This window comes from Octopus sinensis, linkage group LG2 (genome assembly GCF_006345805.1).
Source record: "Octopus sinensis linkage group LG2, ASM634580v1, whole genome shotgun sequence".
In the NCBI taxonomy this organism is placed as follows: domain Eukaryota; kingdom Metazoa; phylum Mollusca; class Cephalopoda; order Octopoda; family Octopodidae; genus Octopus; species Octopus sinensis.
This window is the reverse complement of record NC_042998.1, coordinates 81,791,040-81,815,486: the sequence shown is the minus strand read 5'-3', so window position 1 is coordinate 81,815,486 and position 24,447 is coordinate 81,791,040. Positions and strand designations below refer to the sequence as shown.

General features: G+C 36.4%; 1 long non-coding RNA gene across 1 annotated transcript; it reads right to left on the bottom strand.

Moving 5' to 3' along the window:
- Positions 1-1,067: 1,067 nt before the first annotated feature.
- Positions 1,068-21,422, bottom strand: LOC118762287. Its single transcript, XR_004998040.1, has 3 exons — positions 21,409-21,422; positions 19,094-19,096; positions 1,068-1,209 (listed from the first exon to the last, which is right to left on the bottom strand). It is a non-coding gene; the product is annotated as an uncharacterized LOC118762287 (long non-coding RNA).
- Positions 21,423-24,447: the final 3,025 nt, after the last annotated feature.

Below are 24,447 nucleotides of genomic sequence, written 5' to 3'. Positions count from 1 at the left end.
TTCTTTGCTCGTGACTTTGTGTGTGTGTGTGTATGTGTGTGTGTGTGTGTGTGTGTGTGTTGTGTTTGTGTGTGTCTGTGTGTGTGTGTGTGTTTGTGTGTATGTGTGTGCAGCATGTGGCGAATGAACTCTTGAGTAGAGAAGAGAGCCACTGAGATAACTAAGTCCCTACTAAAAAAGCTAGAGTTGAAGTTACGCCAAAATCAAGCCATAATCAAACTTTATACACCAGGGGTGTAGAACATATTGGTGGGAAAAAGGGAAGGCCTCTCGACATCAGAAATGCTACAGGAGTATGAACAGCTTGCATTAAAACTGAAAATCTTTAGAAACGGTTTCCCTGAGCTATCAGAAATTAACTATTGAAATAATGTGATGCTTTTAACGGATTTAAATGGTATATGAAGTTTCAGAATATAATCTAATGATTAGACAGGGGTTTGTGACACTCCATAATCAATGTGATCTGGTTAATAATGCTACTGACTGTTGAATAAAAGAAAATGCAAAGCGTAGGGTAGGAATATCGTTATGATAAAGGTCATTGCCTGCAAAATATCTTTTGCAACAAATATTAAACTATCATGCATTACCAGATATATTTGTCCAGTAGAAAATTGAAGTGATGGAAGGTGAATGGGAAGGAATTAGCACCAACATCAAAAAGAAGCGGTGGTTAAAGAACATGGACTGCACACCCATTCGGTTATCATTATTATGTTTTTCTAAAGAAATCCACTTTTTCGACTGTGGAGATTAAAATTTTGAAATACCGAAGTTTTTTGTAGATTCGGAATCTCAGCAGTTGAAAAGATGGGTTTCTGTAGGAAAAAAAAAAATAATAACAGAAATGGGAGTGCAGTCCATGTTCTTTACCTTCGCCCAAAACGATACTCTTTTTCAACTGAGTAGAGTGGGCAACGAGGAATGAAGTGCCTTGTTTGAAAACACAATTAAAGCAAGAATTAATTCTCTACTTAAATTACGATAAACCCTACATATTAGCTGAATACTTAGGGACTTTGAAGGAACATCTCCGTTTGCCTAGCCATTCCAATAACAATGCTTTCCACTGGAAGCACAGGGCCTCATATTTGGGGAAAGGGATTAAGTCGATTACATTGACCCCAGAGCGTAACTGGTATTTATTTAATCCACCCCAAAAAGATGAAAGGCAAAGTCCTCCTCGGCGGAATTTGAACTCAGAACCTGAAGACGGGAGAAATACCGCAAAGCATTTCGCCCGATGTGCTAACGATTCTGCCAGCTCGCCGCCCTAGCCGTACCAATAATAATAAAAACATGCACGGCCCAAATTCTCATGTTCTTTTTCGAAAAGGAAATAATTTAAGCATAATAGTGGGTTAGTTTCTTTATATGAACTTTTGAATTGAGTTCAAGAACCCTGCGGAGAACTCTCGCAGTTCCACGCAGTGATGATTTTTGCAAGTGTTCTATCTTTACGTTTGTCCTAATATTTTTGAGCCATGATGGTAATTGAACGCTGATATTTCCAAGTGCGCCAGGTACTGTTGGTATCAAGTCCACTCTCTTCCTTGCCCCCAGCCTGCGTATTTCCTAGGTCAATTCGTCATAGGTATTCACTTTTTCTTATTTCGATCCTTTTGTCACCGGGACATCCTATACCGATCATCAAGCATGTTTGTTTTCGTTTTTTGTTCACCACACCAATCTCAAGATTTTGCAATCTTCATTCTCAGTAACATATTATGGGATTTTTCATACCATGTCTTTGGGCTTTGTAGGCCATAATTTCCACAGAGGACCCAATGAATCATTCTTGCCATATTGCCATGTCATCTCTTCTATTCACCTTGTGCTGATTTCAAGCATACACTAACAATGTACCACACTATTTCAACCCTCTCACCACACATTCAGCGTTTGTCACTCAGTCGTGTTGTCAATTTTGCACTTCAATTAGTTCGTCGTTCAATGCGTGTCGTCTTGCCGCACATATTAATGCTTCTGTTTCTATCTTCAGGTCACTCTTCCACATCCATGACCTCGGGTTTTCTGAATATAATAGACGTCAGAATATAGCAGGGGTTGCTCTTGGGTAGCACAGATTAGAGGCTCCATTTCCGGTTTTAAATCACTTTTAGTCATCCATAGCCATCTTTTTTCTCTGTCTGTCTTATCTTCAACATCCCTATGGAATTGTCCATGCATTCTTTTCTTTCTCCACCTATTTTCTCCCTGCATTCTTTTCTTTATCCACCTATTTTGTCCATGCATTCTTTTCTTTATTCAACCAAAAGGTCTCATGCTATTCATTTTAAAATTCCTGAGTACAACATATTACCTCCGGATTTGAAACCATGTCTAATAGTTAATTAGTTATCTTTGACTTGTATAACTTTTACTAAATTTTCTACAGCCACCTACACATTCCATGACTACCAATGTGCTCGATGAGGTAGCGGACAAGGATTCTAGATTTTTTTCCGTTTTTTTACTTAATATGTGAGAGCTGTCGGGTTCATTTTTAGTATTCTCATTTGTGAGAGCAGTCGAATTTATTTCAGATATTCTCATTTGTCTGGTTTATTCGCATCTATCTTTCTGTCAGTTTGAACGGTGATGTTCCAGAGGAGTGAGATGTAATCATTTTCAAGCACTAGAAGCGGTTTGTGTTCCCACAAGTTTTTATGATGGAGCAGGTCCAGACTTTTGCAATTCTATACATTGTCAACAATTTTCGTATTTTTCTGTCAAGATTACACGTATCAGTAATTGACTAGTTAATGATACTGAAACTGTAAGTCACGACCGGTATGTCTAAACTATTGATCGCTTGGATCTTGTTTCTTGCATTCAGATCTGTCTTGAATGTTGCTCTTACTCTGCAATAACATTCTCTTCTGATCCTTTCCTGCATTATTGAATGTTTGATTCCATCACTTTCAAATACCACTAGGTATTTCTAGCTCTCCGCTATATAAATGATTTCTCGTCTCCAAATTCTTACAAGGTAGTATGGCCAAGTGGAATACACGTCTCCTTCAAAACAGTAGTAGTAGTAGTAGTAGTAGTAGTAGTAGTAGTAGTAGTAGTAGTAGCAGCAGCAGCAGCGGCGGCGGCGGCGGTGGTGGTGGTGGTGGTGGTGGTAATATTATTGATAGTAATTTTAGTAGAAAACGAAGAAGAAGAAGTAGAAGAAGAAGAAGAGTCACACGAAGAAGATGAATATTTATGTATTGTAATTATGGCGTGCGTCACAGAGAGAGAGGAGAGTGTGAGAGAGTGAAAAAGTGTACGAGAGAGAAAGAGTGAGAGAGAGAGAGCGTGTCTGTGTACGTATGTGTGTGGCGTGTGTGTATGAGTGTATGCGTGTGTCTGAGAGAGAGTGAGAGAGAAGTTGGATGGATATTTCAAAGAGAAAATTAAATACAATAGGTATTTCACGTTTGGGAATTAATTTCGCTATAAAGATTTGTTTGTAATATTGAGATAAAATCGTTGAAGCATATAAACAAACAAAAGATAATTGGAGTTGATGATTACAATAGATTTTTACTTAAATGATCATTCTAGTTTTACCCATTGTTAGGCTAAATGTTGAAATATCAATATTAGACGCAAGCACATACACACATGTACTTATATATATATATATATATATATATATATATATATATATATATAAAATATAAATAATATATAAATATATTACATATATGCATATATACATGCATACATGGGTACAGGACATCAAAAAACGTGGAACACAATGAGGAACGAAAACATAAAAGAAAAAACATAGAAACGAACTTTTTTTCAAACAACGAGAAAAACAGAGTACAAGACATACAACACAAGGAATATTCCTCTTCTTCAGTTGTCCCTGTTTCATCTACTCCGCGTTCGAAGGTAAGGACAAGACGCAACTTCGTTGAAACAATCCTTCCCGCAAAGCAAATTAAATAAAATTTGGGATTGCTTGCGGAGGGTAAAACTGTTAAAACACACACACACCACACACACACACACACACACACACACACATATATATAATATATATATATATATATATATATAAAATATAAATAATATATAAATATATTACATATATGCATATATACATGCATACATGGGTACAGGACATCAAAAAACGTGGAACACAATGAGGAACGAAAACATAAAAGAAAAAACATAGAAACGAACTTTTTTTCAAACAACGAGAAAAACAGAGTACAAGACATACAACACAAGGAATATTCCTCTTCTTCAGTTGTCCCTGTTTCATCTACTCCGCGTTCGAAGGTAAGGACAAGACGCAACTTCGTTGAAACAATCCTTCCCGCAAAGCAAATTAAATAAAATTTGGGATTGCTTGCGGAGGGTAAAACTGTTAAAACACACACACACACAACACACACACACACACACACACACACACACACACACACACACACATATATATATATATATATATATATATATATCCGCTCGGGGTGATAGGCGCAAGAGTAGCTGTATAGTAATTAGATTGCTTACCAACGACATGGTTCCAAGCTCAGTCCCACTGCGTGGCACCTTGGGCAACTGCATTCTACTATGGTCTTGGACTGAGCAAAGCCTTGCGATTGGATTTAGTAGACGGAAACTAAAAGAAGCCCATCAACAGAGAGAGAATGAACAAAACTTGTAGATTTCAGCGGTAGAGCCTCTTATCCCCAGCAAGAGGCTTTCCACTTCACTGAAGAAGAATTCAGAAATATGAGTGAAAAGATAAGCAATTGGAAAGCAGCAGGACCTGAATTTCTGTATTCGCCATAAATTGATCGCAGAGCAATCTAATGCATTGATCAATGAAGAAGATGAAAGCTCTGGCTGGGTGACAAAAGGACGAACGGTGTTGTGCCTGAAGGATGCATCAAAGGAAAATGTTGTAGATCAACAGGATGGACGATAGCAAAGCCTATGATATGATTCCACATTCGCAGATCATTGAGTGCTTAGATCCGTTTGGAATTGCGATGAATGCAACATGTTTCCTGAAGAGAGTTATGGTGGGATGAAAAACTGAACTGACATCTTACGGAAATAGCTTGGACACCCTAGGTATCAGAAGAGGGATTTTCCAGGGTGACAGCATATCGCCGTTGCTTTGCATTCATTGCATGATAGCACTGATCTTGATACTGAGGAAAATAAACCTGGAGTACCAACTAAAGGAAAAACACCGAACAATCAACCACCTCCTTTTCATGGATGATTTGAAACTGTATGGCAAATATGAAACACATGTGTGTTCCTTGGTGAATGGAATTTGGACTCAAGAAGTGCTGAGTAATCTACCAAAAAAAGAGGCAAGGTAGAGTCCCTAGCAGTGATAGAATTACCGAATAGTGACTTGATTAAGCAAATTGAAACGGAAGTATACGAACATCTTGGTGTACTAGAGTGCAGCGAGATAATGGAAAAGGAAAAGAAAGAGCAACTGAAGATGGGATTTTTCCGAAGACTGAGGCTGTTGCTGCGCTCAAAATCCAAGCAGTTAATATGTGGGCGATAGCAACACTTCGCTATGGAACGGGAATTATAAAATGGCAAAAGAGAGAAATGAAGAAAATGAATACCAAGATAAAAAAAAAATGTTGACAGTACATGGAGCATTCCACCCTAAGAGTGACACCGATAGACTGTACTTGTCCAGTTAAAAGGGTGGGAGTGGTTTGATTAGTTGCCAGGACTGTATCGAGGTAGAGTGAAACAGACTAGGATGGTATATAAAACATGCCGTGGAGCTACTGTGGAAACACATGAAGAAGGCTGACATCATCAGCACTGAAAATTGTGTAACGAAAGAAAAATTTAAACAATAAATGAGCAAAAAAAGAAAACAATCATGGAATGAAAAAATGTACGGTCAGTTTGCAAAAAATATGAACACCAAGACAGATACATAGGACCGGTGGCTATGGATGAGGAGGAATAACCTGAAGATAGAGACAGAACCACACATATGCGCCGAGGTCGACTTTGCTTTTCATCCTTTCGTGGTCGATTAAAAAGTACCAATTACGCACTGGGGTCGATCTAATCGACTTAATCCATTCGTCTGTCCTTGTTTGTTCCCTCTATGTTTAGCCCATTGTGGATATTAAATGAATAATTATCTTGAAGGATTTTAGACAAAAATCATTCCTCTTCATCGAAATTATTGTCTCAATCGATATTAATGTATGTCAAGACCTACCTAAAACTGAGGAAATATAAAAATATTGAAATAGTAATTGACAAAATGTGGAACCTCAATATTAAAACAATATCTGTTGTCTTAGGTGTCCTAGGAAAGCTAGCATAAGTTGCTGATTGCCACCTAACTCAGATACCGGAAAATCCCAAAACGGAATAAGGGTAACTGCCTATATCCTACGTAAAATATTGTCTATGTAATCCCCAAAATATTTTAATCCGTAAATGTGTCAAAATACTTTTAAATGCACATAACAACGAACACCTTTTACTATCACCCAGACCTTAACATCTTATAATCAAATTACTTTTAAAACAAACTTCTAATTTACTTATGTTTTGACAGACATTCTTTAGCGCAATATTCTGTGCAAAACTGGATATATGACATAACATTAACTTGAACTTCTAACTTATTGTCTCTTGAGGTCTCTGGCTAAGACTTGGAGCTGACCTCTACATATACAAAGCAAAAGCCAAACATATAATAATAATATTCGTAGACTAATTGATGTAAGTATTCCCACTGATAAAAATATATCTGTAAAAGCATTTGACAAATTAAGTAAATATAAGAATCTGGAAATTGAAATACAAAAGATGTGGCATCTTAAACTGAGAATTGTTCCTGTCATTGTTGGTGCTCTAAATATATGAAAGGGATGTCAGAAACGCCTAGATAATATCCTAGGAAAACCATGTCTCAGAGAAATCCAAATAATTGTCATGACAAGTACTGTCAATTTTAATTTAATTTTTTTTGGTATTACATGGAGATACTTCGCTATTGCCCCTGGCCCTACCACATCCCACCAAGCTTTCAGTCACACTTCTTATCCTTCACTAAACCTAACATCAATGGCGTTCCAACCGTGTCCAATTCGTGTCCCATTTCCTCACCCAGTGCTACAATTATAATCACTAAACTCACCAATGTCATCATCATCATCATCCACATTTGTATAGCTTAAATCACTCAGCTTTAATCTCCAACATTACATTAACTACGACAACCTTCTACGTAACGTATACACCACCAAACAGCATCACCGCGACACCACAAATTTCGCAGAATAATAATATCAATAACTGAGAACAGAAACAATTCCTGTCATAGTAGGCGCATTAGGTGTGATGGAAAAAAAACTTTCAGACAAATACATAACCACAAAAACGTGGACTAACAAGTATATATAACATACAGAAAATAGTACTGCTAGACACTGCACACATACTACATAAACACTTTCAATACAGTGAAAATAAGTGCACCACAACAAACCACAGCACATACCCTAGGCACACAGTGATTTGCTCGGTATTGCAGTGAAAGCACGTGATAAAACAAGCCTACTGTATAATAATAATTATTATTATTATTATTATTATTATTTTTTTTTTTTTTTTTTTTTTTAGACATTCACTAGTACAACACTAAATACAAAACCAAATATATGGCACACTAGGCATAACAACAACATGAACTTCCAACCTGTTGTCTCTTGAAGTCTCTGGGTGAGACTTGGAGCCAAATTGTACAAATATAAACCAAAAGTCAAACATATAATAATAATAATAATAATAATAATAATAATAATAATAATAATAATAATAATAACAAATTGCTGTCTCTGCCAACACCATCTCATCTTCGTCCTTGTCAAAACTGTTCCTAGAATTCCCCATTCTTTACATCTATTAATTCGCTACGGTAGAACGATGACATAAGCATATCGAGATATATATTAATATAAAGGTTATTAATAATTGCGAAAGAGTTAAAAGGAGTTATTTGTAGGTGGGGTCTTTGTTTCTTTTCTTCTTTCATAGTTTCGGTGGGCGGACGTGGCTATGTGTGTGTGTGGGGGGTGTATGTGTTTCCTTTATTCCGCTTTCCTTCAGGTCTTCTATAATTTGGTAGGGAGTGGGCTAATTGGAATCACACAGCCACTCATATATACACGAAATAAATACACGGACAAAATAACAGTTTATTATGCGTAAAAGCGGTGGTGATACAGCAGGGAAGTAATATATATATATATATATATATATATATACATATGTGTGTGTATGTGTGTGTCTGTGTCTGTGTGCGCGCGTGTGTGTGTATGTACGTATAGCGTTATACTAATACATATATATATATAATATATATATATATATATATATATATATACATATATGTATATACTTATATATATGAACACATATATATATATATATATATAATATATATATATATATATATAGAGAGAGAGAGAGAGAGAGAGAGAGATAGATAGATAGATAGATAGATAGATAGATAGATAGATAGATAGATAGATAGATAGATAGATAGGTAGAGCATGCAGATACATGTGTGCATGCACACAGATCACAGGTATACACACTCACTTTTATGTACACGCACAATTTTATATATGCATGCACGTCCGCATGGACACACACATGCATACGTGATATTGTACACAGTAAAAATATATATACTAGCATATAAGTGAGACATGCGTGCACAGACACAGACATCGCGCCGCCGGGACCGCTTTATTATTTGTATGATGCAGAAATTGTTTCGACAGTATTGCCCAAATGATAACGGTATCACTTTTAAAATCCACCCATGGCTTGATACCCGTGCCATTGCGTCCTCTACAGAAATCGTGCTCTCAGCACATCACAACACTAAGACAGAACTATTTCTCCACAGAACTACTTCTCCTCAACTGGACCTGCTCTTTTTAACATCATTCCAAAACATATAAAGAAGGAAAAAGATTTCATAAACTTGAAAAGGTTCCTGGATGAATATCTCCATCAAATTCCAGCTAAACCAACTACACCCGGATATATTGTAGCAAGCAACTCTTTAATCGAATAGGCATTGGTGCCTAAAAGTAACTATACAAAAATACATTACTAAATGTAATGTTCATGTGGTGCTATTAAGTTAGCTATGGCCTGGGCCAACGTGGCCGAAACCTGTCTAAGTATATATATATATATATAAATTTATATAAATAAGGATAAAATCGTTATTTAAATATCGATCTTACCAGGTAGCCAGCATGGGAATAAAAACCTTCAAAGGCAATAATTATTATTAAAATTATAATTTAAGGTATCTAAGAGATATCACCACGCTGAAAATAGCAGCCAAAACTTGACTCTAAAACCACATATAAATATATATATATATATACATATAAATATATATATATATATATATATATATATATATATATATATATATATATATATATATGTATGTATGTGAGCATGTATGCACGATTATATAATGACACATATAACCGCCTTTATACACACGCGCATTCATAAATATATGCAAAGAGAGGTCGGGGTAAGTGAAAAAGGATAGAAGCCTGATAGATACTTAATATTATACACAATAAGTATCCATCAACAAGCATATATTTGCGAAAATACACACACACGCACATGCACACACACATATGCAGATATGAGTGTGTATTTTTCTGCGTGTCCCTGCCCGTTATTTACTTATGTACTGATACATGAACACACTTATGAGCGTATTTATCAGCGTGCGTTCGTATACATATACACACGCTGAAGCCAACTCTGTGCTGAACAAGCGTGAGGAGTAACGCCACACTTACCTCTTGTCAGAACATCATACGCTGGACAGGATTAGTGATGGTTCCTTAGCTGTAGCGGGATAAACCTAGGTGCACTGCCCCGCTTCCATGAGGATTAAATTAGGCAGTTATACGCTAAGAAAACAGTAGTAGAGAAAAATATGTTAAGCCCCTGTATTAAAGATATGGAAACAGTTTTGCGTGAGTCTATGTCTGACAGAGAGAATATAGTGATAATGAGAAATACTCATCCTCGAAGCGTCTAGTCTGCTGGCGCTATCCCTCCTTTTCGCTCTTTTCCTTATCTCGATCTCTCTTCCCCTACCTTCTCTACTGCAACTCTAATAAGTTTTCCTGAGATGATCCATTTTGTGCCGCTTCCAATAAAACATTCCATTGCTATTCCTCTTTCCTCTTGCTATAGTCCATTTTGTGTCTACCACTTCCTTATTTTCCGAACGCACCACTATGTGTAGTTCTTCATGTCCACACTGTCAACCTAATGGAATTCCTTCCCTTCTCATATCTTCCCTGCAAGTGTAGACTTGCAAGTGTTTAACGAGAACGTATCCCACCCATCCAAGCAATCTCAGCAGTATAGATAACCCTACAAGTGCTACGCACACGGCCCTTTCCTCTGGGCATAGCTAGCAAAGTTATGTAATTCCTTTGCACACCAATTTTGACAATACGTAAAGAAGCGTGAATACTTTTGGGACCAATCAAACAATTCTCCGTTTTAGATTTGTTTCACAAACAAGATTACATTACAAATATTTCTAAGCCAATAGTGACTTAGCAGTTGCTATGTAAGCGATGTTACTAAGGACTGCTTAATGCATGGTTTATAGCGAATAGTTGCCTAACATGTTCAATAGTTGAGAACTACAGTTTTTTCGGTCTTCTTCGTCGTACAAGTCGATAAAACCCAAAATAGGAATGATCAGTCGACGTAAGTGTGAACATGTTATCAGTCGTTACTGCAATTTTACCTTAGTTTTGCTAATCGTATAGCGAAGGCCTGTAACCGAGTGGTTACAGCATTCGGCTCAAGGTTGTGAGGATGTGAGTTCGATAGCTGGAGGCACGTTGTGTTCTTGAGCAAGGCACTTTATTTGGCGTTGTTCCAGTCAACTGAGCTTTCAAAAGTAAGTTGTACCTGCATTTCAAATGGCCATCCTTGTTACATTCTCTATTACACTGAATGCTGATTTTCCCTGAGAACCACGTTATAGTAGCACGTGTCTGTGGAGTACTCAGCCACTTCTACGTTAATTTCATGACCAGACTACCCCGTGGATTCAACCGCAACCGACAGAATACCGGAATTTTATTCTTGTTAATCATCAATAAACTTACATAGGAGCATACCAATTATGAAACATCACCCCTAATACCGCTTTAACAGCCCACCTTAGCAATGACCAATGCAGCGAGAATACTACTCTAATTAGTAAAGAACATCATAAGCTTATACAATGGATAACTGTGAGCTCGACGCCATTACCATCATCCATCACCCTTCACAGTTGCAGTTTTCGCACTGCAGAATTCTAAACGCATTTGGTTTTTATCGTGAATGTGTAATATCCAAGATTATAAAATATTCCCTCGGGCTCCTTCGATGTATATTCACATACAATTTCACTTGTACATCTTCGCGTCTAATGCATGGTATGCTATTTCTTATACCCGTACAATTTCACTTGCACAGACGAAGAAATATATTTTTTTCTTTTCTTCCTTTCTCTTTTCAGTTTCTTTGTCGATTCAGGACTAACTGCACGAACCCACAAATTGCCGTCAGTTTGTGTAAGGCTAAGTCCATCTCAGTTATGTGTGCCATTCCCTTGTTTTATGTGTTGATATTGAAAATGAAGCCAACATCATATATACGTTTTATTGCGCTCGATCATAGCTTGTCACAGCTAAATTAATTTATCGAACAATAGAGAGTATATTTCCCCGTCTTGTGATTGTAATAGAATGGAATATTTTTATCTGTCATCTCGCATTTTCATTATTTTGTACTGGATTATATTTCTTTTCAAATGTATGCTCTAATACAATGGTTTGTCTAGTTTGAATAATAGAAAGACAGAAGATATTTTTAAAAAAAGAGTAAGTAAGGAAGGAGTCTGAAAGAGAATGTGTATGAATATATAATATAATTGATTGTATTGCTTCATCTTTTATCGTAATAGCGGTTGATATAAAATCAGATTGAAAGAGACACAGTGGGAGGAAAAGAAGTGGGTAAAGAGAGATAAATTAATGTAAGAGGCGAAAACAGAATATGAGAGAAATATATTTTTAAAAAAAGAGTGTACGCATGATGTGCGAGTGAGTGTATAATGTGTCTGTGTGTGCTTCTATATAAGTACATATCTCTAAGCAACTGAGCGAATCTATAAAACTGCGTGAAGGTGGAAACAAATGGCGGCAGGCAGATATCTTTTCGGCTTTCATTGCAATTCGATCTGGTTTCAGGTTCTAATCAAGAGCTGGCTTCTTGGTAAAAATATTAGAGCACTAAAACAAATTCTCTTTTTGCACCTTCCTGCATCCAAGGAAGTGGGGCATTTTATCACTGAAAGAATGGAAGCAATTATCTTCTTCCACATTATCGACACACACAAGTAGACAGTAGCCAGTCCTTCAGGAGAAACATTTATTGCGTTGTCTTTGTTTAGTAATTTGATTATCATTTTCACAATCAACCCTACTAACACCATCAATGATCTTCTTTACTTTATCCTCCTCCCCACCATCATCATCATTCTTCTCGTTGTCCGCCTTCTCATTTACATCTTTCTTATCCTCCACAACCTCTTCATCATTATCTCTTTCTCGTAATCCGCATCCTCATTGTGACCATCGTCACCATTACCATCGATGTCGCAATCGTCGTGCTTCTCCTTTCCATCATCAACCTCAACGTCGTCGTCGTTGTCGTCATCAGCATCATCATCGTCACTATGACCCTGTCAACACATCCATATCACTAACAGAAATTTCAAATTAGCTGAAGGTAGTTGATACTGACAGCTACCAGGAGAATATTATTTATTAATCGTGATTTAAATGTGGGGGAGAAACTTTTAAAAAATTCCAGTCGTCCGGCTCGACATGACAAAGAATCATTTGAACGCAATATATGTCATCATTAGGTATTCATCGTGAAAGATAACCTATTCAATAACCTAGTCTTTTCCTATCAAATTTGTAAAAAAAATACTCCACTGATATAGATATTTTTTTTTTTATTTGAATAATGGAAAATGAGTAAGTACAACTTGGGTTAAAGTTGAGTAGGTATTATGTTAGTAAATCTAAGTACATTTCACATGTGATATCATTTAAATCCAGCAAAAGTCGTTGTCTTGTACATTGTACTATTTTGTAATTCAGTGTTTGTAGTTAAAGCCTTGTTGAGATATTAAAGTACAGCTTTGCGTCGATGTCTGGAATAATATATTGTCGGCGTCTAATGTTTAATAATAGGTTTTAATGATAGTATATATTATCATTTCATGACGACATTTCAGGGCACTCGGTATCTGATTAATGATGCATTTCACACTCCAGAAGCTATCAACAAATGTATTAATTTCTTGCATTTATCATACTCTTGTGTAGGCCAGTACACCTACTCAGTGATGTAGCATAGCGGGATGACACCAGGCTACTTTAAAGGCGGCAAGCTGGCAGCATCATTAGCACGCTGGGCAAAATGCTTGGCAGCATTTCGTTCTGCGTTCAAATTCCGCAGAGGTCGACCTTGCCTCTCATTCTTTCGGGGTCGGTAAAATAAGTACCAGTTGAGTTGAATGCGATCGACCTACCCATTCCCCGAAATTACTAACCTTGTGCCAAAATAAGTTATAGACTATACGAAGGCGGCGAGCTGGTACAGCCGTTTTCAGGCTGGAAGAAATGCTTAGCGGCATTCCGTCCGTCGTTACGTTCTGAGTTTATATTCCACCAGGGTCAACTTGACTTTCCATCCTTTCGAGGTCGATGAAATAAGTACCTGTTGATCACTGGGCTCGGTGTAATCGAAATTACTGCCTGTGGGCTACAATTCGAAATGAGCAATTATAGACCATATAAAACTGCATTAGCGGGCAAAAATCTTATCTACTGTAGGCACAAGGCCCGAAATTTTGGGGGAGGGGGCAAGTTGATTAGATCGACCCCAGTGCGCAAATGATACTTAATTTATAGACCCCGAAAGGATGAAAGGCAAAGTCGACCTCGGCGGCGGAATTTGAACTCAGAACATAAAGATAGACGAACTACCTATTTCTTTACTACCCACAAGGGGCTAAACACAGAGGAGACAAACAAAGACATACAGACAGATTAAGTCGAGTGTATCGACCCCAGTGCGTAACTGGTACTTAATTTATCGACCTCGAAAGGATGAAAGGCAAAGTCGACCTCGGCGGAATTTGATCTCAGAACGTAACGGCAGACGAAATACGGCTACGCATTTCGCCCGGCGTGCTAACGTTTCTGCCAGCTCGTCACCTTAATTCACGGGCGAAAATCATAAAGAAAATGAAGCTGTGGATTCATGAGTAAAACCATACATTTGGTAAGAATACGAAACAAAACGAAAGAATTTATGATTGATTATTATTAGAACATACCACAGAGCGAAGATCGGGCAGAATTGTTAGCACGCCGGACAGCATGCCTCGCGCATTTCATCTGCTTTTAAGTTATGTGTCTCGAATTCAGCCGAATTGACTTTGCCTTTCATCCTTTCGAGTTCGAGGAAATAAGTATCAGTTGAGAAGTGGGTTTGATCTCATCGATTTGCCCATCTCCAAAATTTCAGTAGTAGGAAGGAGTACTAGAACATATCATTAGGCAGGTTTAGAAGAGCATTGGACAAAATACATAGTGCTATTTCTTTCGACTGTTTACGTTCTGAGTTCAAACCTTTCTGAGGTCAACTTTGCGATCATAAAATAAAGTATTCATAAAGTACCAACCAAGTATCTCTCCTTCCATTAAAATGACTGGCCTTGTACTACAATTTAAAACAATAATTAGAGCATGTGTTCATCATTGAAATAATCAGACACTTTTTTCGATTTTGTATCACACAAATCGGTTGGTATGTACTTATCGTTCATTGCTTACACAATATTATGTTATGACTGCATTAAAAGCGGTATTTAAAAGTGAAGCAATCGTTGAGCAGAAATATTTGTAGTTTTCATCAGAATTATCTCATGTCTTTGATACAGGTGATCCGAGATAAATGACTTGTTGAGATTGTATCACGCTGCCCCGATATTGATTTAATTAAAATTCGGTGTTACGAGTGTATTCTAATGACTAACACATTTTCAATTAATGCATCGATTTTTTCGCTTCTTTGTTTGGTTGTTTTTTATTTTGTATGTTTTTCTGGTGGGGTGTTTTTTGTGCTAGCTAAATATATTTGATAATGCATTGGATATCTGATCAGGAAGTGATTTTATCAATGTCAAATAATTAAAATCCAAATGAGATGAACTTTCTTTCGTGGAATGACGCACAAATTTAAACATTATGCTACAAGGTGACTGAGTGTTTAAAGTTCAAGAAGCCATTGAGTTAATATTCATAAAAGCAAACGGGAGGTCTTCGTTCTATTCTTTTATAATCTTTTGTTTAAATTAAAGTTAACCGAGTTGTTGCCATATCATGCTATTGTAACATTCATTCCGTTCGTTTGATGAATGATAGTGAGTAGGCGTTCAAACTTTATGAATAACCTATCTACTTCAGAATTCCCCAAATTGTGTGCTTTTAAATTAAAATCCTCAACCATTCTTTGAAAGCTTGTAGCATTGAATAAAATGAATAAGATGCACTGAAAAATAGCAGGAAAAGTCACTTTTCTTAAGGTAGTACATCGGTTAAAGTTAAAATGTAAGCGTTCCCCAGTTTATTACTTATCATAATCTTTAACTTCAAACATTCAACATCCAGTCAAAAATATATCATGTATTTTATTTAAGACAAATGGATGGCGGTATAATATGGCTCCGTACTAACATGTGACCTTTCACCGACTTGGGTTACCTTCTGTAGCCCTACCTATCTCCAGTTTATATAACCTCGAGAGACAATATTCTTACAGTTTATCGCCAGTTAGGGAGGAATCCAGTTCAATGTAGCTAATAAATTCAGAATCAATTTTACTTTGCAACTGCTGCCTCTATAAATGATAGTGAAATGCCTGCCCAATCATACACTACGTTCTTTAAAAGAAGGAAATGCTCATTGGATGGTGCAGTGTTAGATATTATGTATCGGGTTTTGGAATGATCTCGGGTAGAACGACTCTGATTGTAAGTATGCTTGGTCAGAGCTGCTTTGGGGCTAAATTACAACAACTGCAATCATCTCGATAGATGTGCTGAGGTAGCAACCTTGTACAACCTAGATTCGCTTTTAAAACACATTCTACTGTCTTAAAAATCTAATGGAAGAACAAATAATGCAAGCCGAGATACACTAAGTATACAAAGAGAAACATTGGAAAGTGTTTTCTTCTTTGTTTGGTTCTAAAGAAATACAAACCACAAACTTCTTAGGTTCAGCTATAGTCGGTTATTGCGTGTTAAGTTCGTTGACCTCGATAATATTCTTTTCTACTCTAGGCACAAGGCCCGAAAAATTAAGAGGGTGCGGTCAATTAGATGGACCCAGTACGCAACTGGTACTTAATTTATCGACCCCGAAAGGATGAAAGGCATAGTCGACCTCGGTGGAATTTGAACTCAGACAGCCGAAATACCTCTAAGCATTTCGCCCAACGTGCTAACGTTTCTGCCAGCTCGCCGCCTTACAACATATATAAATAATATTGAATGAATGATCTGCTACCCCATTCTCTCAACAGCCCTATTGGTTCTGTGTTTTACCTTATACCTAATGGCAATAAATCTACTGTTCAAAGTCATTTACAGCCAGTTTATTACTTGTTTAATTGAAATCAAGACTACGTACTTCAGAGAATTTAGGGATACCTCATTTCGTTTTTCTATCGTGAAATGATGGTCAAGTTACTCGTTTCATTCTTTCCATTGTAAAACCATGTTAGCATAGAAATCCCTACATCTTTCTACCCAGGAGCTGAATGCAGTACTTCAACTAAAGAAACTCACACACAAAAAAAAAAAAAAAGAAAACAGTCGTCAGTGTTAAAGTGCTACCACCATTTACAGCGAAAAAGATTGTTTCTATGTTTGCAGTACAATTTTTATAAACCTGTTTCATTTGATGGTGTGAAGTTTTTATGATGACTATGTCATCGTAAAAGTGCATGCAAGTGATGTATATGTATTTGATTGGTAATATATAAGTTTAATGTGATATTGCACGAGTCAAGTTGCATAATTCGAAAGAAAAATGCACTTAGATTATTTTAATCCTTATTTTTATGCACTTCAGTTCAAAGGCTGTGGCCATGCTGGAGCAGCACCATTGTTAAACAGAGTATTACTATACACGCTAGATGACATCGCAGGTAGCTCTCCTTGGAAGGGAAACGGCATACAAATCTATGAGCACTACAACGAAACAGTTATTTATTTTAAATCGTTACTTCTAGGAAGATATCCGAAATGAGACGTAACTGCACTGGTATTGATATGGAATGATGGTTGCGATGAATAATAAGAGATCATGTTAATAAACGTTATAGATAAATTTGAGTGAATGAAATTTTATTCTACGCCATGTAAATACTATGTTCAAGATGAGTTAAACATGTACTGCTGTAATACTATAGTGGTTGCTAGTAGCTAGATGGTAGACTATATGATTCTTTGTTGTACACTATGATTGTAGAAATCGTTTTTAAAGCTGAATTAAAGATGGAAAGAGATTGTATAACTGGATTCTGAAAGAAACGTTTTACATGGAAGTAAATAATGATGGCAGTGTCTTGCATACTCGTTTCAAGTGAAAGTTGTACAAAAATTGATACTTGGCAGAGATTTGTCTAAAGTTATGCCTATAGTGTACAGAATAACGTTTGGTGTAACATTTTAAAGTAGCGTGACAGAACCCAGGGAGTCTGAATGTAATGGTTGGGGTGTCAGGTCTAAGTGTTTATGCCTTATATATTTGAAATGTTTTTCTTTAGATTTAGGGGAAAATATGGTATTCTTGAATTGTATAGGTGATTCTGAGAGTATTGGGTTCTCGTGTAGGGTGAGTATTTCCTATCGTGTATATACTGTGATTTTTGAAGATCATTTTGAAAGTGGGTTGAAGAACTGGGTTTCTATGGTATATAAATAAACGCATTTTGGTACCGAGAGGAGAAGGTAAGCTAAGACTAAAGATGTTCCTGTAATATAACGTGCAACTAAAAGTAACAATTAAAGAAGAATGAAGTATTTGTGTCGTATATAGATTTAAAATAAATAACAGATGAGGGAAAGAAATACAAACTGCACTATCCTGTTGTAAAGCTTAATTTGAAACTTATAGAATGAAATTTTATTAAAAGTGGTGTTGAAAGTAGTGCAAAAAGAATATTTTTGTTGTATACAATGATTCTGGAAGAGTGATTAATGTAGTGTATATCGATGTAATGTAAACTGTTTCCCGACAGTGGCGGTGAATGTGGAATGAGTACAATTATTCCTGTATACTGTGATACAGGAATACTGTAGCAGTCACAACTGTGTAAAAGAAGGAGAGTGTGTATTTGTATCACATGATGCTGAAAGATCGAGCTGAGGTTGAATTAAAGTTGCATTTTTGCTGTATATAATGCCGAAATTAGCTGAGATGAAGGAAAGAAATTGTTCCTACATTATTTAATATGATAGCATAATGAAAATAGGAATTGATATTCTAAGATGTAATACGGGGAAGTGCATTCAGCTATAACTGTTTCTGAGTTCTTTGCTGCCGTTCTAAGCATTGTAGTTTAGGTAGAGTGACAGAAAACCGTTCTTACCCTGAAAACTCTGCTTGTTAAGGTTGAAGTTAAGTTGCAGTGGACTAAGTTATTTCAGTGTTGAATATCGTGACTGTAAAAGTAGTTGTAGTTAAGAAACGGTTTATCCGTGTGAATGACATGGGGTTACGTTGTTGCATGATTTGATTCTGATTGTAGCAGTTATACTCGATTGAGGATTATAATCGTACTGTATGTAATGATTCTAAAAGTAACAGTTAGGTCGTATAGACGAAGCTTTTCTAATGTCATATACAAACATTCTAACGTACTAGGATAGATCAATTGTGCCATTTTGTTTTGTGCAATGATTCTGAACGTACCGGCTAAGGTGAAGTAAAAGAGAACATATACTGCTTTATAAAATTCTGAGTGATTATGCTAATTATAACTTTAGGTGGGTGACGAATGTGTTGCAACAGCAGAGCCAAAGAGTAACAGTTAAATACAATTAAAATGAATGATTTTGTGTTACTGGTAAATGTACACAGCGCTTTATTGTGAAGAGACAGTGAGTGTTCTAATCTTGTAAACCATAATTATGAAATCTAGGTGAGGTTAAAATATGTTCTTAGGCTCTATGTATGACTGACAATAATTGGCTTATGTAAAGTAGAAGATTATCTTTGCTATAAATTATGCTTTAAAAATTAATTAAGCAGTTATATCTTGTCAATATAAGTCTAGCGAGTTAAATTTAGTAATGTTGTAAAATGTAGTTATGGGGAAGACATAGAAAGAGTTTGGCTCTTCTGTCTGGTAATTTGCTAAGTTACTGTTGGTGTAGAGTGAACCAGGTTTATTCTCAGTTTTGCAAAGAAATTCCGTAAGCTATTTACTGATGTAGTACATTGAGATTCTAATACAACTATTATGAAAGTAATTATGTCAGAAAGTCTGACATATGAACATATTTGCGAGGAGTGCTGAAACGTTCCTGGCTTTGGATTGAAGAAAATACAGGAAGATCAGTTAAGGTTTTACTCAGATTCATTCACTTATTGCGGCGGTCCTTCCGTTTTCCTAAGCCTTGTAAAAGAACTCAGAGAGTTAGGCCTCCAGCCAGGCCTTTCACGACATCCTTAAAGCCAAGAACTTTTCAGCACGCCTCCGTATATATATATAATATATATATATATATATATAATATATATATATATATATATATATATATAAGAAAACAAAAATGGATAAGTACTGATTAACAACAATTGATTTACATCAATAATTATTTATTAATCCAATGCAAATAAACTGCAGCCCATCTAACAGGTGCTTCTGCTTCAAATGTTATATGGTATTGCCACTGATATTCAAAATATGTAAAAATTATTAATCATATTTGTTAATAAGACTGATGTATATATATATATATATATATATATATATATATATATATGTGTGTGTGTGTGTGTGTGTGTGTGTGTGTGTGTGTGTGTGTGTGTGTGTGTGTGTGTGTGTGTGTGTGTGTATTAATAGTTGCTAATATGCCGTAGTCTCCTTTAGAGAGACTTAGAAATTTTAATATTTCTATTTTGGAAAACTAGTGGATGTATTCCATTGAATTTAGGTAAATAATCTTTCAAACAGGCGGTCAGTAGCAACGCCTGCTGGGTTCGGCTGCTCTGCATTGATAAAGGGCAAATACCCTGAATCTAGTCTGCAGATGCTTGACCAGCAAGGGGAAGCGGCTGACCTCCCTGTTCAAAGGTTATAATGGACACAGGTTCGTGTGTCACATAGCTAGCTAGAAGCGATGGCCTCTTGGTGCTAACCAACGGCAGAATTCGTCCTATATTTCTGGGCTGCCATATTAGCTTGGCAATAACTATTAATATCCAGTACGTTGTGTAGCGAGAGTTAGTGTTGTTATGAATTACCATGAAGTGCTCGATCACTCTTTATAGTGATTCTGAAAGTAGTGGTTTTAGGCGAAGAAAAACAATATTTGTGATTATGACCTTACAAGTAGATGGTCGAGAGTGAACTAGAGGCTTCTCATTCTTTCTCAAAGTGAAAACGGTTTCAAACTTTGGTACAGAGCAAGTACTTTTTGAAGGGAGAGGAAGCCGATTACATTGACCCTAGTGTTTGACAATTAATTATTTTATCGACCTGGGAAGGATGAAAAGCATAATCCGCCTCGGCGAAATTTGAACTCAGCACAATGTCTTCCACAAAGTGATAATGAAAATAGCTGTAAAGGGTTAATACAATGAACTCCCAGTGCTGCATAGTGCGGTTCTAAAATAGACTATAAAACTGAAAGAAAGTATTACGGTCTTGTATACGGTGATTTTTGCACGCAACGTATACGATGGAGTGAAAGCTATTCATATGCTGTATATCGTAATAGAGAAAGCAGTGGTTGAGATGGAGCGAGGGAGTAAATAGTATCGCAGAGAAAATAACAGAGAATTTAGAGCGAGTATTCCCTGTCTTACATCTAGCGATTGTAAATGTCGAAATAACGTGTGTTTGTGCTGAATTATAAGAATAGTGTTTTAGGGGAAATGAATTTTTTTCATAGTGAATATAATAGATAACGGGGAAAAGAAATAAGTTGCGTTCGTTGTTTTTGACGTGACAGAGAAAATTGTCACGTGAGAGAATGCCTGTGATTCATACAGTGATACTACTAGTAGCACTAAAGTGGAGCGGAAGGATTTTCTGCCCTGAATACTGGCGTTCTGAAAATAGCGGTTGAGGAAACCTCATTTCTGTGCTGTATATAATGAATCTAAATGGAAAAAGAGTGAGAAATGGAGAGAGAGAGAGAACGTGAAATTGAGAGAGAGATGTGTTTGTATGTAGTATACTGGGATTGTGAAAGAGACAGTTAAGATCGATTGACTGGAGGTTTTACTGTGTCGTATACCGCGATTGTGATAGTTGCTGTTCAGTTAGAGCTAAAGGCATTCCTATCCTATATATTGTCACAATTAAAATTGTATTTAAAGTGGAGTGGACGGAGAGACAGGTCTAAGGTGGAGTGAACGTGAATAGCAGTTAAGTTGTAGAGATCGTTAGTGGCGGTTGAATTGGAGTGAATGTGGTTAGCGGTTCAAGTCGCATGATGGTAGGCGTAACCAATCATGTATACAGATATTCTTTTCTACTCTAGGCACAAGGCCCGAAATTTTTTTTTGGGGGGGGGGTTCAATCGATTAGATGCCGCCTCCCCTAGTACTTAATTTAACGACCCCGAAAGGATGAAAGGCGGAATTTAAACTCAGAACCGCTAAGTATTTCGCCTGACGTACTAACGTTTCTGCCAGCTTTCTGCCTTATAATGTGTACAGATATTATAAAGGCAGCGGCTAAGATGGCATACGGGCACTTCAACATGTATTGCACACACATATTCTCTAAGTAGCAGTCAAATTGAGGAAAATTGAGCGAACTTAATACATACGTATTAACCAGATATGATATGTTACTATGTTGTATTAACAATGATTTTGAAAATTGCATTTAAGCTCCAGTAAAATGGTGCTCACGTTCTCTCTACCGGATTTACGTTCATATAAGTGACAAATATAAAGATAGTAGTTGAAAGGCAAAGCAGAAAATTTCCAGAGTTTTGGTAGTTCTAATTGTAACATCTCTAGTTTGTTGTGGTGTTGACAGATAAACATATTCACCTGTACTCCTCCTTGTCGACTCCAATTATTTTGAGTTAAATATTCACACACGACAGATGGTCAAACGCAAACCTGGAAGTACGTATAATACTACTACTAAATAGCACAGGGTGAAATCTGAAGGTGGACGAGTTTTATACTGTACTCCTCTACTCTACTGCGATCTTAACAGAATATAACCATATATATATATATATGTATGTATGTATGTATGTATATATATATATGTGTGTGTGTGTATCCTTAAATCCTTAAAAATGTTTTAGCCCGAAGGCCGCGGCCATGCTGGGGCACCACCGCTGATACATATATATATATGTGTGTGTGTATACATATATATATATATATATATATATATATATATATATATATATATATATATATGTTGTGTATGTGTGTGTATAGATATAGATAGCTAGATAGATAGATAGTTGGAATTTACAAAAACAAACAAGCAAAACAAAAGACGAAGACGGGTGTGTAAGCAAGAAACAGATATACTAGATTAACGCTCAGGAAGGGAGAAAGTCTTTTACATTTCGACCCTACGCTCTTCAACAGAAAGAAACACAGAAGTAGTACGGAGTATGGGTAGGATGTTTGAAGCAGAGTGGAGAGTGGGGTGGAAATTGAGGCGGAAACAGAGTAAGAAAAAACAGACTAAGGAAAAACGACAATAAGAAAACGTAGAAAGTACAAAAAGAGTTCAGAATACTTCAAAAGGTTCAAACGTCTTAGTGTTTTGGAGCGATTTGTATATGTGTGTATGTGTGTCTGTGTCTGTGTGCGTGTGCATGTTTGTTTGTGTATGTATATATATATGTACAGGGTGGCCCCAAAGTAGGTTTACAGTTATCATGTAGGCACTCTAAATTTCTATGTTACAATTAACTAAATTAACATAGAATAATGGTTTCATTTTTTTTTATAATTAAGAGGTCATTGTGCATCTGTTTATCTGTGAAATAGTAATTAGTAATTTATACGGAAGTGAGTGAAATTGTTTCTCTTTTGTATAGAGTCACACCGAAAATATCAATGAAGGTGATTCTGCAATATACATAGAAATGTAACGTAAAAAGCCTCTACTTCTGTTGTAACTTGTCATCCGAAAAAACTGTATAAGGTGGAGTGGGGTAAAGTTTTACTGTGATATACAAAGTAGCGATGAAGTTAATATGAACGAATGGTATTCATGCGTTGCATGCTGTCATACTGGATGTAACTGTTGTGCTGAAGGAGAGTTTCTTGTGACGTACTCTGTTTCACTATAACCATTTTTAAAAATAATGTGAGCGATGTCACACTTTCTTTGTATACAGTAATTATGCAAGTAGTAGTTACGATGGAGTAAATGAACTTTTCTTTTTCTGCAACATGTCGTGATCTTGAAATGAGATGCTTAAAGGAGATTATTAGGCCTACCAGTAGTATACAACATGAATCTGAAAATATCGATTGAAATGCAGTTAATGTTGAGCTGAAGGGAAACAAACTATCTTTGTGTTGTAACGGCGATGGTGTCTTAACGGTTGAAAAAGTGAAAAAGAAAGAATTTCCGTTTTATATATATACAACAATAGCAAGTACAGTAGCAGGTTTTATTATGCTACCTTATACTAAATGCTTACGATGAAATAAGTGTCATTGTTTTGAATCCAGGGATACTGAGTGTAACAGCAAATGCGGCGAGGAAATAACGTGTATATGGGATGTATATGTTGCACTGAGAAGAATGGTTGAGGGGGTCTCCTATCAAGTGTACCATTCATATGAAAGTAGCATTTAAGGTGGAGTGAAGAGTGTTTCTATGGAGCATACTGTACAAGTTAAGATGTAGATGGAGTGAACGGTATAATGTTACGGTATGTTGCAGTGGAAGTCGCAGTACAGTTGAAATGAGTGTTATTCCTATGCTGTATACCATGATCATGAACGTAAAATTTAGTCGAGAATGAATGAAGAAAAGTAGCGGTTG